The sequence below is a fragment of the Symphalangus syndactylus genome, chromosome 1 (genome assembly GCF_028878055.3).
Source record: "Symphalangus syndactylus isolate Jambi chromosome 1, NHGRI_mSymSyn1-v2.1_pri, whole genome shotgun sequence".
Taxonomy (NCBI): Eukaryota; Metazoa; Chordata; class Mammalia; order Primates; family Hylobatidae; genus Symphalangus; species Symphalangus syndactylus.
Genome location: NC_072423.2, coordinates 91662967 through 91681621, shown reverse-complemented (window position 1 = coordinate 91681621; position 18655 = coordinate 91662967). Strand labels below are relative to the sequence as shown.

At 42.4% G+C, this 18655-nt stretch overlaps 2 pseudogenes; one reads left to right on the top strand and one right to left on the bottom strand.

Annotated features, from left to right (window-relative positions):
* Positions 1 to 1428: 1428 nt before the first annotated feature.
* LOC129490897 (tubulin alpha-4A chain-like) lies at positions 1429 to 2769 on the bottom strand (annotated as a pseudogene).
* Positions 2770 to 16225: 13456 nt separating this feature from the next.
* Positions 16226 to 16993, top strand: LOC129488712 (securin-like; annotated as a pseudogene).
* Positions 16994 to 18655: the final 1662 nt, after the last annotated feature.

Below are 18655 nucleotides of genomic sequence, written 5' to 3'. Positions count from 1 at the left end.
TGGCACATATACACCATGGAATACTATGCAGCCATAAAAAATGATGAGTTCGTGTCCTTTGTAGGGACACGGATGAAACCGGAAAACATCATTCTCAGTAAACTATCGCAAGGACAAAAAACCAAACACCGCATGTTCTCACTCATAGGTGGGAATTGAACAATGAGAACTCATGGACACAGGAAGGGGAACATCACATTCCGGGGACTGTTGTGGGATGCGGGGAGGGGGGAGGGACAGCATTAGGAGATATACCTAATGCTAAATGACGAGTTAATGGGTGCAGGAAATCAACATGGCACATGGATACATATGTAACAAACCTGCAGATTGTGCACATGTACCCTAAAACCTAAAGTATAATAAAAAAAAAAAAAAAGAAAATGTGGTACATATACACCATGGAATACTATGCAGCCATAAAAAAGAATGAGATGGCCGGGCGCAGTGGCTCACGCTTGTAATCCCAGCACTTTGGGAGGCCGAGGCGGGCAGATCACGAGGTCAGGAGATCAAGACCACGGTGAAACCCTGTCTCTACTAAAAAAAAAATACAAAAAATTAGCCGGGCGTGGTGGCGGGCACCTGTAGTCCCAGCTACTCGGAGAGGCTGAGGCAGGAGAATGGCGGGCACCCGGGAGGCGGAGCTTGCAGTGAGCCGAGATCGTGCCACTGCACTCCAGCCTGGGCGACAGAGCGAGACTCCGTCTCAAAAAAAAAAAAAAAAAAAAAGAATGAGATGAAGTCTTTTGCAGCAACATGAATGGAGCCAGAAGCTATTATCCTTAGCAAGCTAATGCAGGAACAGAAAACCAAATACCACATATTCTCACTTATAAGTGGGAGCTAAATGATAACAACTTATGAGCACAAAGAAGAAAACAACAGACACCGGGGTCTACTTGAGGGCGGGAGTAGAAGGAGGGGGAGGAGCAGAAAAGATAACTAGTTATTGGGTACTAGGCTTAATACCAGGGTGATGAAATAATATGTACAACAAACCCCCATGACACATGTTTACCTATGTAACAAACCTTCACATGTACCCCCAAACCTAAAAGTTAAAAAATACATTAATTAATTATTAAAAAGAGTAAATTAAAAAGGAAAGGACTTCGTTTCAAGGAGAAGCATAAAGATGGAAGGGATGGAAAGAATAGAGGGGAAGAATGGTTAATTGAAATAGTTGAGTAAGTGAAATTCCGATAATTCATAATAACATTCAAAAGAGAAAAGTTAATACAAAGTATGCAAAAAGGGGAGTTACAAATACCAAAATTATAGGTGAATGATTAATTTTTATTGATTCAAAACAAGCAGAAGATTTTTTTTCTTTGAACTTTTATTTTATTTTCTTAATCATGCAAGGAGACTGCTTATTCCTAAAGTTTTGCAATAAACATAGTAAACAGGCTCCAGGCAGTTGTTCTAGTCTCCCTTACCCTTGTCCTCATATAAATTGATGCCTACTTTCTCATAATCCTTCTCCAGGGCACCCATATCCTCTGGGGCCTCAGGGAACTCTCCCTCCTCCATGCCCTTGTCCACATCCCAGTGCACAAACGCCCTCTTGGCATACATCAGGTTGAACTTGTGGCCCAGGCAGGCCCAGGCCTCAGAGATAGTGATTGTGTTGCTCAGCATGCACACGGCATGCTGCACCTTGGCCAGGTCACCACCAGGAACCACAGTGGGCTGCTGGTAGTTGATACCAACCTTGAAGCCCTTGGGGAACCAGTCCACAAACTGAATGCTACATTTGGTCTTGATGGTAGCAATGGCAGTATAAACATCCTTGAACATCACATCTCCATAGTACAGCAGGCAGCAGCCCATGTACTTGCCATGCCGGGGGTCACACTTCACCATCTGGTTGGTAAGCTCGAAGCAGGCACTGGGGATCTTGGCCACTGACAGCTGTTCATGGTATACCTTCTCCACAGAGATGATGAGTGAATAGGTGGCCAGGGGGAAGTGGATGTGAGGGTAAGGTGTGAGGTGGGTCTGGAACTTCATCAGGTCCACACTGAGGGGCCCATCAAAGTGCAGAGAAGATGTGATAGAGGAGATGATTTGGTAATGAGGCAGTTGAGGTTGGTTGAGGTTGGGTGCTCGATGTCCAGGTTGCAGCGGCAAATGTCAGACATGGCTTCATTGTCCACCATGAAGGCACAGTCTGAGTGCTCCAGGGTAGTGTGAGTGATCAGGATGAAATTTTAGAGCTGGACCACAATTATAGACAGCTATGGGGATTGAGCAGATAAAGAATTCCAGCTTGGATTTCCTGCCATAGTCAACAGACAGCCGCTCCATGCGGAGTGAGGTGGAGCCAGAGCCAGTGCCCCCAACAAAGCTGTGGAACACCAGGAAGTCCTGAGGTTCTGTGCAGTGGTCAGAAGCTTGCAGATCTGGTCCATCCCCAGGTCAGTGATCCCCTGGCCAATGGTATAGTGACTACAGGCATAGTTGTTGGCAGCATCCTCTTTCCCAGTAATGAGTTGCTCTGGGTGGAAGAGCTGTCAGTTTGGGGCATCAGATCTTATCAATGACCACAGGATCCAGATCCACAAAATCTGGCTGGGGCACATGTTTTCCAGCACCGGTTTCACAGAAGAAGGTGGTGAAGAAGTCATCCTCTCCACCAGTGACCTTGTCACTGGGCATCTGTCCATCAAGCTGAGTCCCATGTTTCAGGCAGTAGAGCTCCCAGCAGGCACTGCCCATCTAGACACCTGCCTGCCACGTGTGGACTGAGATGCATTCACACATGGTGAGTCCGGGCAGTGTATCTAACACAGAGTCATGGTGACAGGTATCAGTGAGAACTAAATTTTTAAGTTCAAGGAGTATATGTGCAGGTTTGTTACATGAATAAATTGCATGTTGCAGGGGTTTGGTGTACAGATAATTTGGTCACCCAGGTAATCAGCATAATACCCCATAGTTTTTTAATCCTCACCTTCCTCCCACTCTCCACCTTCAAGTAGGCCCCAGAATCTATTATTCCCTTCTTTGTGTCCATATGTACTCAACATGTAACTCCCGCTTATAAGTGAGAATATGCAGTATTTGGTTTTCTGTTCCTCTGTTAATTTGCTTAGGACAACGGCCTTCAGCTCCAACCATGTTGCTACAAAAAACATGATTTCATTCTTTTTTATGGCTGCATAGTATTCCATGGTGTATATGTACCACATTTTCTTTATCCAGTCCACCACTGATGGGCATCTAGGTTGATTCCATGTCTTTGCTACTGTGAACAGTGCTGTGATAAACATGCACATGCATGTGTCTTTATGATAGAAAGATTTATATTCCTTTGGGTACATATCCAGTAATGGGATTGCAGGGTCAAGTGGTAGCATCTTTTAAGTTATTTGAGAAATCTCCAGACTGCTTTCTACAGTGGCTGAACTAATTTACATTTCCACCATGTATAGGTTTTCCCTTTTCTCTACAACCTCACCAACATCTGTTATTTTCTGACTTTTTAATAATAACCATTCTGACTGGTGTGAAATGGCATCCCATTGTGGTTTTGACTTACATTTCCCTGATGATTAGTGATACTGAGCACTTTTTCATATGCTTGTTGGCCATCTATATGTCTTCTTTTGAGAAGTATCTATTCATGTCCTTTGCCCATTTTTAAATGGGGGGCTGTTTATTTTTTGCTTGTTGATTTGCTTAAGTTCCCTATAGATTCTGGATGTTAGGCCTCTGTCAGATGTATGGTTTATAAACATTTTCTCCCATTCTGTAGGTTGTCTATTTGCTCTCTTGATAATGTCTTCTGTGCAGAAGTTCTTTCGTTTAATTAGATCCCACTTGTCAATTGTTGGTTTTGTGGCAATTGCTTTTGGAGTCTTCATTATGAAGTCTTTGCCAGAGCCAATGTCCAGAATTGTATTTCCTAGGTTCTCTTCTACAGTTTTTATAGTTTTAGGTTTTATGCTTAAGTTTTAATCCAACCTGAGTTGATTTTTGTATATGATGAAAGGTAGGGGTCCAGTTTCAATCTTCTGCCTATGGCTAGCCAGTTATCCCAGCACCATTTATTGAACAGGGAGCCCTTTCCCCTTTGCTTTTGTTGACTTTGTCAAAGATCAGGTGGTTGCAGGTGTATGGCTTTATTTCTGAGTTCTTGCCCTGTTCCATTGGCCTTTGTATCTGTTTTTGTACCAGTACTATGTTTTTGGCTACTGTAGCCTTGTAGTATAACTTGAAATTGAGTAGTGTGATGCCTCCAGCTTTGTTCTTTTTGCTTAGGATTTCTTTGGCTATTCAAGCTCTTTTTTAATTCCAAATGCATTTTAGAACACTTTGCTCTAATTCTGTGGAAAAAAAATGTCTTTGGTAATTTGATAGTAATAGCATTGGGTCTGTAAATTGCTTTCAACAGGATGGCCATTTTAACAGTAATGATTCTTCCTAGCCATAAGCATGGAATAGTTTTCCCATTTTTGTTTGTGTCATCTCTGATTTCTTTGAGCAGCATTTTGTAATTCTGGTTGTAGAGATCTTCCACCTCCCTGGTTAGCTGTATTCCTCGTATTTTATTCTTTTTGTGGCTACTATAAATGAGATTGTGTTCTTGATTTGGCTCTCAGTTTGGCTGTTACTGGTATATAGAAATGCTACTGATTTTCAGGCCCAGCGCGGTGGCTCACGCCTATGATCCCAGCAATTTGGGAGGCCGAGACGGGTGGTTCACGAGGTCAGGGGATCGAAACCATCCTGGCCAACACAGTGAAACCCTGTCTCTACTAAAAACACAAAAAATTAGCTGGGCATGGTGGAACGCATCTGTACCCAGCTACTCAGGAGGCTGAGGCAGGATAATTGCTTAGAATCCCAGAGGCAGAGGTTGCAGCGAGCTGAGATTGCGCCACTGCACTCCAGCAGCCTGGGTGACAGAGCGAGACTCTGTCTCAAACAAAAAAAAGACAGAAATGCTACTGATTTTCATTCATTGATTTTTGCTGAAGCTGTTTATCAGATCTAGGAGCCTTTGAGCAGAGACTATGGAGACTTCTAGGTGTATAATCATATCATCTGTGAAGAGAGGTCATTTGACTTCTTCTCTTCCTGTGCGGATGCCCGATTTTCTCTTGCCTGATTGCCCTGGCCAAGACCTCTCTACTATGTTTAATAGGAGTGATGAGAATGGGCATCCTTGTCTTACTCTGGTTCTCAAGAGGAATGCTTCCAGCTTTTGCCCATTCTGTATGATATTGGCTGTGGGCTTTTCAGTGGTGGCTCTTATTATTTTGAGGTATGTTCCTTTGATGCTTAGTTTGTTAAGGATTTTTAATATGAAGTAATGTTGAATTATATCAAAGGCCTCTTCTGCAGCTATTGAGATAATCATGTGGTTTTTGTTTTTAGTTCTGTTTATATGATGAGTCACATTTATTGATTTGCATATGTTGAAGCAATCTTGCATTCCAGGAATAAAGTCTACTTAATCATGGTGGATTAGCTTTTTGATATGTTGCTGGATTTGGTTTGTTAATGTTTTGCTGATAATTTTTGCATCTATGTCCATCAGGGATATTGGCCTGAAGTTTTCTTTTTCCATTGTGTCTCTGCCAGATTTTGGTATCAGAATGATGCTGGCTTCACAGAAGGAGTTAAAGACAAGTCCCTTCTCCTTGATTTTTTGGAATAGTTTCAGTAGGAATGGTTCCAGCTCTTTATACATCTGGTAGAATTCGGCTGTGAATTCGTCTGGTCCAGGGCTTTTGTCTTGTTGGTAGGTTTCTTTTATTATTGATTCTGTTTCAGAACTTGTTATTGGTTTCCTCAAGGTTTTCATTTCTTCCAGGTTCAATTTAGAGCGGTTGTATGTTTTCAGGAATTTATCCATTTCTTCTAGGTTTTCTAATTGTATGCATTGAGGTATTTACAATAGTCTCTGAGGGTTTTTGCATTTCTGTGGGGCCAGTGGTAATGCTCCCTTTGTCATTTATGATTCTGTTTTGGGGGATCTTCTCTCTTTTTTATTAGTCTGGCTAGTCTATCAATCTTATTTTTTCAAAAAACCAACTTTTGATTTCAATTATCTTATGTATGGTTTTTCTCATCTCCATTTCATCCAATTCTACTCTGATTTTGGTTATTATTTTCTTAAGTAGAAGAATATTTATATACCTGGACTTTTTGTTTCTTCTAGTAAATATATGTCTGTCTATAAGTAATTAATATGCATTGAATTCCATTTGTGTATGTAAAGAAGGGTATAAGCCAAATAGCCTGGAAAGAGTAGGAGGCATATGAAGAACAAGAGGGACTAATCAGCATCAATTATAAATCAAGTAATTTATTCAACAGTGAACCAGCATAGGTGGTCAAACAAAATGGCCAAGTGTGAGCAGTAGGTGTCAACAGTGTATTGCAAAGTGATTCATCAGTTACGTTAAAAAAAAAAGAATAGAACTAACTACCCAAGCTTCATCATGCATCTCCTAGGAGATGAAACTTCCACATGGCACTACTAACTATAAAAAGATCCTAATAAGGCAAACAGAAGTTTTTAATAATACTAACAGATCAGTTTTGCATAATCATAGTGATAGGACACCACTACAGGGGATTCTAAAAGTGCATCCCTGGGGGAGGTTCCAGGTTATAAAATCCAAAAATCTAGTTGATATAACAAGTTAAGTTTAACTACAAAGAAGAATGCAAAGCCTGATGACCAGTGGCTTGGGTGTGAATCACCTTGGAAATCCCCTGCCCTGACAAAAGCCCAGATTATTTAGCTCAGATTTTTTTTTAAGACGGAGTTTTGCTGTTGTTGCCCAGGCTGGTATGATCTTGGCTCACTGCAACCTCTGCCTTCTAGTTTCAAGCGATTCTTCTGACTCAGCCTCCCAAGTAGCTGGGATTACAGGCACCCACCACATTTTCACATTTTTAGTAGAGACAGGGTTTCACCATATTGGCCAGGCTGACCTCAAACTCCTGACCTTGTGATCCCCCGCCTCGGCCTCCCAAAGTGCTGGGATTACAGGCATGAGCCACCATGCCCAGCCTTAACTGAGATTATTTAACCTCAGCTGGTTTAAGAATTTGTGGCAGAGGGGCAGTTCCAAGATGGCCAAATAGGAACAGCTCCAGTCTACAGCTGCTAGCATGAGGGATGCAGAAGACAGGTGATTTCTGCATTTCCAACTGAGGTACTGGGTTCTTCTCACTGGGGCTTGTCAGATAGCAGCTGCAGGACAGTGGGTGCAGCCCACCGAGCATGAGCCAAAGCAGGGCAAGGCATTGTCTCACCCAGGAAGTGCAAGGGGTCTGGGAATTCCCTTTCCTAGCCAACGGAAGCTGTGACAGATGGCACCTGGAAAATTGGGTCACTCCCACCCTAATACTGCACTTTTCCAGTGGTCTTAGCAAATGGCACAACAGAAGATTATATCCCGTGCCTGGCTCAGAGGGTCCTATGCCCACGGAGCCTTGCTCATTGCTAGCACAGCAGTCTGAGATCAAACTGCAAGGCAGCAGCAAGGCTGGGGGAGAGGTGCCCGCCATTGCTGAGGTTTGAGTAGGTAAACAAAGCTCGAACTGGGTGGAGCCCACTGCAGCTCAAGGAGGCCTGCCTGCCTCTGTAGACTCCACCTCTGAGGGCGGGGCATAGCCAAACAAAAGGCAGCAGAAACCTCTGCAGACTTAAATGTCCCTGTCTGACAGCTTTGAAGAGAGTAGTGGTTCTCCCAGCATGGACTTTGAGATCTGAGAATGGACAGAATGCCTCCTCAAGTGGGTCCCTGACCCACGAGTAGCCTAACTGGGAGGCACCCCCAGTAGGGGCAGGCTGACACCTCACACAGCCAGGTACCCCTCTGAGATGAAGCTTCCAGAGGAATGATCAGGCAGCAACATTTGCTGTTCAGCAATATTCGCTGTTCTGCAGCCTCCGCTGCTGATACCCAGGCAAACAGGGTCTGGAGTGGACCTCCAGCAAACTCCAACAGACCTGCAGCTGAGGGTCCTGTTAGAAGGAAAACTAACAAACAGAAAGGACATCCACAACAAAACCCCATCTGTACATCACCATCATCAAAGACCAAAGGTAGATAAAACCACAAAGATGGGGATAAAACAGAGCAGAAAAGCTGAAAATTCTAAAAATCAGAGCACCTCTCCCCCTCCAAAGGAATGCAGCTCCTCACCAACAATGGAACAAAGCTGGATGGAGAATGACTTTGACGAGTTGAGAGAAGAAGGCTTCAGACGATCAAACTACTCCAAGCTACAGGAGGAAGTTCGAACTCATCACAAAGAAGCTAAAACCCTTGAAAAAAGATTAGACGAATGGCTAACTAGAATAACCAGTGCAGAGAAGACTTTAAATGACCTGATGGAGCTGGAAACCATGGCACAAGAACTACGTGATGAATGCACAAGCTTCAGTAGCTGATTCGATCAACTGGAAGAAAGGGTATCAATGATTGAAGATCAAATGAATGAAATGAAGCAAGAAGAGAAGTTTAGGGAAAAAAGAGTAAAAAGAAACGAACAAAGCCTCCAAGAAATATGGGACTATATGAAAAGACCAAATCTAAATCTGATTGGCATACCTGAAAGTGACAGGGAGAATGGAACCAAGTTGGAAAACACTCTGCAGGATATTATCCGGGAGAACTTCTCCAACCTAGCAAGGCAGGCCAACATTCAAATTCAGGAAATACAGAGAATGCCACAAAGATACTCCTTAAAAAGAGCAACTCCAGGACACATAATTATCCGATTCACCAAAGTTGAAATGAAGGAAAAAACGTTAAGGGCAGCCAGAGAGAAAGCTTGAGTTACCCACAAAGGGAAGCCCATCAGACTAACAGCAGATCTCTTGGCAGAAACTCTACAAGCCAGAAGAGAGTGGGGGCCAATATTCAACATTCTTAAAGAAAAGAATTTTCAACCCAGAATTTCATATCCAGCCAAACTAAGCTTCATAAGTGAAGGAGAAATAAAATCCTTTACACACAAGCAAAACTGAGAGATTTTGTCACCACCAGGCCTGCCCTAAAAGAGCTCCTGAAGGAAGCACTAAACATGGAAAGGAACAACCAGTACCAGCCACTGCAAAAACATGCCAAATTGTAAAGACCATCAAGGCTAGGAAGAAACTGCATCAACTAATGAGCAAAATAACCAGCTAACATCATAGTGACAGGATCAAATTCACACATAACAACATTAACCTTAAACGTAAATGAACTAAATGCTCCAATTAAAAGACACAGACTGGCAAATTGGATAAAGAGTCAAGACCCATCAGTGTGCTGTATTCAGGAGACTCATCTCACATACAGAGACACACATAGGCTCAAAATAAAAGGATGGAGGAAGATCTACCAAGCAAATGGAAAACAAAAAAAGGCAGGGGTTGCAATCCTAGTCTCTGATAAAACAGACTTTAAACCAACAAAGATCAAAAGAGACAAAGAAGGCCATTACATAATGGTAAAGGGATCAATTCAACAAGAAGAGCTAACTATCCTAAAAATATATGCACCCAATACAGGAGCACCCAGATTCATAAAGCAAGTCCTTAGAGACCTACAAAGAGACTTAAGCTCCCAAACAATAATAATGGGAGACTTTAACACCCCACTGTCAACATTAGACAGATCAACAAGACAGAAAGTTAACAAGGATATTCAGGAATTGAACTCAGCTCTGCACCAACCAGACCTAATAGACATCTACAGAACTCTCCACCCCAATTCAACAGAATATACATTCTTCTCAGCACCACATCACACTTATTCCAAAACTGACCATATAATTGCAAGTAAAGCACTCCTCAGCAAATGTAAAAAAACAGAAATTATAACAAACTCTCAGACAAGAGTGCAATCAAACTAGAACTCAGGATTAAGAAACTCACTCAAAACTGCTCAACTACATGGAAACTGAATGACTACTGGGTACATAACGAAATGAAGGCAGAAATAAAGATGTTCTTTGAAACCAATGAGAACAAAGACACAACATACCAGAATCTCTGGGACACATTTAAAGCAGTGTGTAGAGGGAAATTTATAGCACTAACTGCCCACAAGAGAAAGCAGGAAAGATCTAAAATTGACACCCTAACATCACAATTAAAAGAACTAGAGAAGCAAGAGCAAACACATTCAAAGGCTAGCAGAAGGCAAGAAATAACTAAGATCAGAGCAGAACTGAAGGAGCTAGAGACACAAAAAACCCTTCAAAAAATCAATGAATCCAGGAGCTGGTTTTTTGAAAAGATCAACAAAACTGATAGACCACTAGCAAGGCTAACAAAGAAGAAAAGAGAGAAGAATCAAATAGACGCAATAAAAAATGATAAAGCAGATATCACCACCAATCCCACAGAAATACAAACTACCATCAGAGAATACTATAAACACCTCTATACAAATAAACTAGAAAATCTAGAAGAAATGGATAAATTCCTGGACACATACACCCTCCCAAGACTAAACCAGGAAGAAGTTGAATCTCTGAATAGACCAATAACAGGCTCTGAAATTGAGGCAATAATTAATAGCCTACCAACAAATAAAAGTCCAGGACCAGACAGATTCACAGCCAAATTCTACCAGAGGTACAAGGAGGAGCTGGTACCATTCCTTCTGAAACTATTCCAATCAATAGAAAAAGATGGAATCCTCCCTAACTCATTTTATGAGGCCAACATGATCCTGATACCAAAGCCTGGCAGAGACACAACAAAAAAAAAGAATTTTAGACCCATATCCCTGATGAATATTGATGCAAAAATCCTCAATAAAATGCTGGCAAACCGAATCCAGCAGCACATCAAAAAGCATATCCACCATGTTCAAATGGGCTTCATCCCTGAAATGCAAGGCTGGTTCAACATTCACAAATCAATAAACGTAATCCAGCATATAAACAGAATCAAAGACAAAAACCACATGATTATCTCAATAGATGCAGAAAAGGCCTGCGACAAAATTCAACAACACTTCATGCTAAAAATTCTCAATGAATTAGGTATTGATGGGACGTATCTCAAAATAATAAGAGCTATTTATGACAAACCCACAGCCAATATCATACTGAATGGGCAAAAACTGGAAGCATTCCCTTTGAAAACTGGCACAAGATAGGGATGTCCTCTCTCACCACTCCTATTCAACATAGTGTTGGAGGCCAGGGCAATCAGGCAGGAGAAAGAAATAAAGAGTATTCAATTAGGAAAAGAGGAAGTCAAATTGTCCCTGTTTGCAGATTACATGACTGTATATTTAAAAAACCCCATTGTCTCAGCCTAAAATCTCCTTAAGCTGATAAGCAACTTCAGCAAAGTCTCAGGATACAAAATCAATGTGCAAAAATCACAAGCATTCTTATACACCAATAACAGACAAACAGAGAGCCAAATCATGAGTGAACTCCCATTCACAATTGCTTCAAAGAGAATAAAATACCTAGGAATCCAACTTACAAGGGATGTGAAGGACCTCTTCAAGGAGAACTACAAACCACTGCTCAATGAAATAAAAGAGGATACAAACAAATGGAAGAACATTCCACGCTCATGGGTAGGAAAAATCAATATCGTGAAAATGGCCATACTGCCCAAGGTGTAGATTCAGTGCCATCCCCATCAAGCTACCAATGACTTTCTTCACAGAATTGGAAAAAACTACTTTAAAGTTCATATGGAACCAAAAAAGAGCCCGCATCGCCAAGTCAATCCTAAGCCAAAAGAACAAAGCTGGAGGCATCATGCTACCTGACTTCAAACTATACTACAAGACTACAGTCACCAAAACAGCATGGTACTGGTACCAAAACACAGATATAGACCAATGGAACAGAACAGAGCCCTCAGAAATAATACCACACATCTACAACCATCTGATCTTTGACAAACCTGACAAAAACAAGAAACGGGGAAAGGATTCCCCATTTAACAAATGGTGCTGGGAAAACTGGCTAGTCATATGTAGAAAGCTGAAACTGGATCCCTTCCTTATACCTTGTACAAAAATTAATTCAAGATGGATTAAAGACTTAAATGTTAGACCTAAAATCATACATACCCTAAAAGAAAACCTAGGCAATACCATTCAGGACATAGGCATGGGCAAGGAATTCATGTCTAAAACACCAAAAGCAATGGCAACAAAAGCCAAAATTGACAAATGGGGTCTAATTAAACTAAAGAGCTTCTGCACAGCAAAAGAAACTACCATCAGGGTGAATAGGCAACCTACAGAATGGGAGAAAATTTTTGCAATCTACTCATCTGACAAAGGACTAATATCCAGAATCTACAAAGAACTTAAAGAAATTTACAAGAAAAAAACAAACAACCCCATCAAAAAGTGGGCAAAGGATATGAACAGACACTTCTCAAAAGAAGACATTTATGCAGCCAACAGACACATGAAAAAATGCTTATCATCACTGGCCATCAGAGAAATGTAAATCAAAACCACAATGAGATACCATCTCACACCAGTTAGAATGGTGATCATTAAAAAGTCAGGAAACAACAGGTGCTGGAGAGGATGTAGAGAAATAGGAACACTTTTACACTGTTGGTGGGACTGTAAACTAGTTCAACCATTGTGGAAGATAGTGTGGCAATTCCTCAAGGATCTAGAACTAGAAATACCATTCGACCCAGCCATCCCATTACTGGGTATATACCCAAAGGATTATAAATCATGCTGCTATAAAGACACATGCACACGTATGTTTATTGCAGCACTATTCACAATAGCAAAGACTTGGAACCAACCCAAATGTCCAACAATGATAGACTGGATTAAGAAAACGTGGCATATATACACCATGGAATACTATGCAGCCATAAAAAAGGATGAGTTCATGTCCTTTGTAGGGACATGGATGAAGCTGGAAACCATCATTCTCAGCAAACCATCGCAAGGACAAAAAACCAAACACCGCATGTTCTCACTCATAGGTGGCAACTGAACAATGAGAACACTTGGACAGAGGAAGGGGAACATCACACACTGGGGCCTGTTGTGGGGTGGGAGGAGGGGGGAGGGATAGCATTAGGAGATAAACCTAATGTAAATGACGAGTTAATGGGTGCAGCACATCAACATGGCACATGTATACATATGTAACAAACCTGAATGTTGTGCACATGTACCCTAGAACTTAAAGTATAATTAAAAAAAAAAAAGAATTTGTGGCAGAAATTGCCAGTTAACTTCCAATATTCATTTTCCCATTCTTCCATAATAGATTTTTGGCCACCAAGAAAAAAGGCTACATTTCACAGTCTTTCTTATAGGAAAGTGTAGCCATATGACCCCTCAGCAAGCAGTATTTTCTGGACAATGGGATGTGAGCAGAAGTAATGTATATCACCTCCCTCCTGCTCCTCTTTTTAACCCAGGCAGCCTGCCTTTAGGGGGCAGGAAGGAATGGCAGGCAGTACTAAGTTCTTAACCATAGTGATTTATGTGTTATATGGCCATTTGATCCAGCTTGCTCTTCTGCCATCCCTAGGTGGTTGCCCTCATATCATCATGGTTCAAAATGATCGCTGCCCTCTCTCCAAAATGACTCCTGGAAGGGAATAGATGGCAAGGCAGTCAATGGCTTCAGATCCCTAACTCTGAACACTATATTCTACTGCCCTCTCGTGGAATGTTCCGGTACTTGACACAATCATTGCATAACTACATTGGCGAGAATGAAAGCTGTATGTGAAAAGGGCCACCAAGGCATGGATCGGTGTGTGAAAAGAACAATATTGGGACACGCAAAAGGGTATCTGCAGAGCCTAGAAGTCCCAATCATCCCCTCCAGCACCTGGCTCAGGACTCTTGCCAATTCTTTGGTGAAAAGGACTGAAAGTTGGTATCAGAACTGAATACAGAAAACCCATGGTTGCTTGCCTAAATTTCTGTCTCTGCCATTTGCATTGTAAACATATTGACTGAGCATCCACCAAGTGCCAGGCACAGCTCTGTCTCTATGATTGGGACAAACAAGGTCCCTTCTCTCCAAAGTGTACATTCTAAGGGGAGAGGAGGGTAAGTGTGGGCAAAGGAAAAGACAACAAGAAGAAATGAATCAACACGAGGTTGGGCACAGTGGCTCACACCTCTAATCCCAGCACTTTGGCAGGCAGAGGCGGATCACTTGAGGCCAGGAATTGGAGGCCAGCCTGGCCAACATGACAAAACCCTGTCTCTATTAAAAATACAAAAGTCATCCAGGCTTGGTGGCATGCGCCTGTAATCATGGCTACAGCAAGAGGCTGAGGCAGGAGAATCACTTGAACCCAGGAGGTGGAGGCTGCAGTGAGCCGAGATTGAGCCACTGCATTCCAGCCTGAGTGACAGAGTGAGACTCTATCTCAAAAAAGAAAAAAAATCAACACGAGTGGTGTCAGATAAAGGTAAACGGGGGCCAGATTGTGGAGATTTTTAAATGCATGAGAGTTTTAACATAGAGATAACATGCTTGGATTCAGGTTTCTAAAACACCATTCTGGCTTCTAGGTGGAAGATGGATTGTACAAGGCAGGGATGGAGGAGGGAGACCAGCTGGAAGATGAGTGTAGGGGTCCGGAGGATGGTAGCTTGAATTAGAAAGGAAGCAGCAGAGAATGAGGAGTGAAAAGACTGGTTTCCATTGTGAAAGTAAAGCCAACAGGCCTGAGTCTGTTCAGGCTGCTACCATAAAAATACAATATACCGGTGGCCTATAAAAATCAGAAATGGATTTCTCGCAGTTCTGGAAGCTGGAAATCTGAGATAGGTGCCAGCTTGGTCAGGCTCTGGTACGAGCCTTTTTCCAGGTTGAAGACTACTGTCTTCGCATTGTCTCCTCACATGGCAGACAGAAGGCTGGAGAGCTCTCTGTGGCTCTCATTCAAGGGCAGGAATGCTATTCTTGAGGGCTCTACTCTCAAGATCTAATTACCTTCCAAAAGCCCCACCTTCTAATACTGTCCTATTGAGGGTTAGGATTTCAACATAAGAATTTGTGGGGTCACGCAAACATTCAATCCATTGCCGGGGAGTTGAGGGAAAGGAAAAAAATCCAGGAGTTATATATAGTTCTCATTTCAGACCTGGAATTCCATCATTCTCAATATATCCTCTTTCTTTGCTTAAAAAAAATCTCAATTGGCTGGGTGCAGTGGCTCACACCTGTAATCCCAGCACTTTGGGAGGCCGAGGCAGGCGGATCACGAGGTCAGGAGATCGAGACCCTCCTGGCTAACACGGTGAAACCCTGTCTCTACTAAAAATACAAAAAATTAGCCGGGCATGGTGGCGGGCGCCTGTAGTCCCAGCTACTCAGGAGGCTGAGGCAGGAGAATGGCCTGAACCCAGGAGGCGGAGCTTGCAGTGAGCGGTGATCACACCACTGCACTTCAGCCTGGGCGACAGTGTGAGACTCCATCTCAAAAAAAATAAAAATAAAATAAAATCCCAATTTAAGGAACTGTCTAGGTGACTGGTCTGGATGGATCCCACCTAACGCTGAAATGATTCTTGATTCAGGAACCAGGTAAGAAGCCCTCTTCTAGGACTCATTGCAGCTGTGCAAATGGCTCATGGAGCTTCTTCAGTGCCTAGCCTGGAGCAGAGTAAGATGAGCCAGCTCCCAGTGGCCCAGCATCCTCCAGGCATGCAGGGTCTGTCAGTCCGCATCCCAAAAGCCCAAAAGAGAGTTTTAACATAGAGATAAAGCCCAAGAGGCTTTAGAGACACCTTGGAATAAACCCTCTACAGGAGTCCTAAGGATATCCCCTCTTCCCAGCCCCAGTCAACAGCTCAGTATTTTGTCATAGGAACACTTGCTAAAGGAAAAACCCCTCCAGCCTCCAGGTCCTTAATCCATACCTGAGGGCAAAGAAGGGTGCAGGTGAAATGACTGACCTGCGGCTAAAACTGGGATAGCCTTTAACCCATCAGGCAAGCCCTAGAGTCAAAAGTTTTTAAAATCATTAAAGCTGAAGGGGCAACTTCAAATACCTCCTTTATTAGATAAACAAAAGTAGTTTTTCTAACTACTTAGAAATGTAATGTCCCAAATCTACTCTTTTCGTCATTCAGGAGTATGTCATGGGCTAAATTGTGGCCCCAAAAATATATAGTGAAGTCCTTAGAACGTGACCATGTTGGAAATAGGCTTGTTACAGATGTGATTAGTCAGGACAGGGTCCTACTGGAGCAGAGTGGGCCCCTAACCCAATATGACCGGTGTCCATACAAGAAGACACAGACACACAGGGAGAACACCATGTGGAGATGGAACACAGCACAGATGCATCCACAAGCCAAGGAATGCCTGGGGCTACCAGAAGCAAAGAGAGAGGCATGGAACGGAGTCTCCCCTAGAACCCTTAGAAGGAACCCACCCTGCTCTGATCTATGTTGATAAGGAGAATGGAGAACCAGGTATCCATGCAGCTCCTAAAGACAGGCTGAAGCTGGGATCTGGACCTTCAATCAAAGCCTTAGAGGGGAGATCTCAAGTTTCAACACCATGTGTTGGCAAAATGTCCAGTGCTTTACCAGCCTTACCTAAAGCTACCAGAAAGGCTTTTGGAACTGTCAACAGGGCTACAGAAATGCGAGTGAAGACCAACAGACTCCTCAAACTAAAACACCCAAATTTCTCTGCCAAAAAGATACCAGGAAGACTGTTAATGCAAAAAGCTCTGTTCCTGCCTCAGATAATGCCTATCCAGAAATAGAAAAATTCTTTCACTTCAATCTTCTAGATTTTGAGAGTTTTAACCAACCTGAAGTGCACCAGATTGCAGGCCTCCCCTTGAGTGGGGTGCCTCTTATGATCCTTGATAAGGAGAGAGAGCTTGAAAAGCTGTTTCAGCTGGGCCCACCTTCGCCTGTGAAGATGCCCTCTCCACCATGGGAACCCAGTCTGTTGCAGTCTCCTTCAACCCTTCTGTTGACCCTGAATGTTGAATTGCCACCTGTTTACTATGACATAAATATTTAAATTTCTTCATGTTTAGGGTTTGTGTGTATTCGTATTAATAAAGCATTCTTTGTTTACAGGAAAAAAAAAACCTCACCCTGCTACCACCTTAATTTTGAACTTCCAGCCTCCAGAACTGTGAGACAATAAATTTCTGTTGTTTTTAAATCACACAGTTTGGTGGACCATGTTACAGCAGCCCTAAGAAACTAATATAAAGTCAACTGAGGGGAGAAGCTGAGGACTGACACACAGTGGCAGGTCCCTCGTAAAATCTGCTCTCCTGTCAGGAACCTGGGCACATCTAGGATGAAAAACTGGGGAGACCTAGGGTTCAATGCTAGCATACTCTTGTGTTTATTCCAGAAATGTTATTAACTTCTCTAGGCCCTTCTAGGAAAACAAAATGAGAAGGGGATCAAGCCATCTAACTCAAAATCCTACTGAGACATTTATGTCAGTTTCATTGATGATTTGGGAACATAAACATTAGTTTTAAGGTGTTTAGGGGTTTTTTAACTAATTTATATGGGACTTTTTTGTTTTTCGTGTTTTTGTTTTTGGGGGTTTTGTTTTGTTTTTTGGTTTTGTGTGTGTGTGTTTGTTGTTGTTGTTTTGTGTTTGTTTTGTTTTATTTTGTTTTTGAGACAGGGTCTCATTCTGTTGCCCAGGCTGGAGGGTAGAGGTGTGATCACAGCTCACTGCCACATCTGCCTCCCAGGTTCAAGCAATCCTCCTACCTCAGCCTCCCGAGTAGCTGGAACCACAAACGTGCACCACCATGCCTGGCTAATTTTTTGTATTTCTTGTGATAGAGAGGGGGTTTCACTATGATGCCCAGGCTCGTCTCAAACTCCTGAGCTAAAGCGATCCACCTACCTTGGCCTCCCAAAGTGCTGGAGTTACAAGCATGAGCCACCGCACCCTACCTATTTTTTTATTTTTAATTTTTGTGGGTATACAGCAGGTGTATATATTTATGAGATACATGAGATGTTTTGATACAGACATGCAATGTGAAATAATCACATCATGGAGAACGGGGTCTCCATCCCTTCAAGCATTTATCCTTTGTGTTACAAACAATCCAATTACATTATTTTAGTTATTTTTAAACATACAATCAAGTTATTATTGACTATAGTCACTCTATTGTGCTATAAAATAGTAGGTCTTATTCATTCGTTCTAATTTTTTTGTACCCATTAACCATCCCCGTTGTATTAGTTGTTTTCACACCACTGATAAAGACATATCCAAGACTGGGCAATTTACAAAAGAAAGGGGTTTAATGGACTTACGGTTCCATGTGGCTAAGGAGGCCTCACAATCATGGCAGAAGGCAAAAGCCACTTCTTACATGGCGGCAACAAGGCAGAATGAGAGCCAAGCAAAACGGGTCTCCCCTTATCAAACCATCAGATCTCATGAGACTTACTGTCTACCAGGAGAACGGATGGGAGAAACTGCCCCCGTGATTCAATTATCTCTCACCAGATCCCTCCCACAACACATAGAAATTATGAGAGTACAATTCAAGATGAGATTTGGGTGGGGACATGGCCAAAGCATAACACCCATCTCCCCCACAGCCCCCTAGTGTTTGGGTTTATTATCATAAATTAGGAAATAAATCTATGATTAACCTTAAAGATAATTCATTTTATGTCTTATGTATATT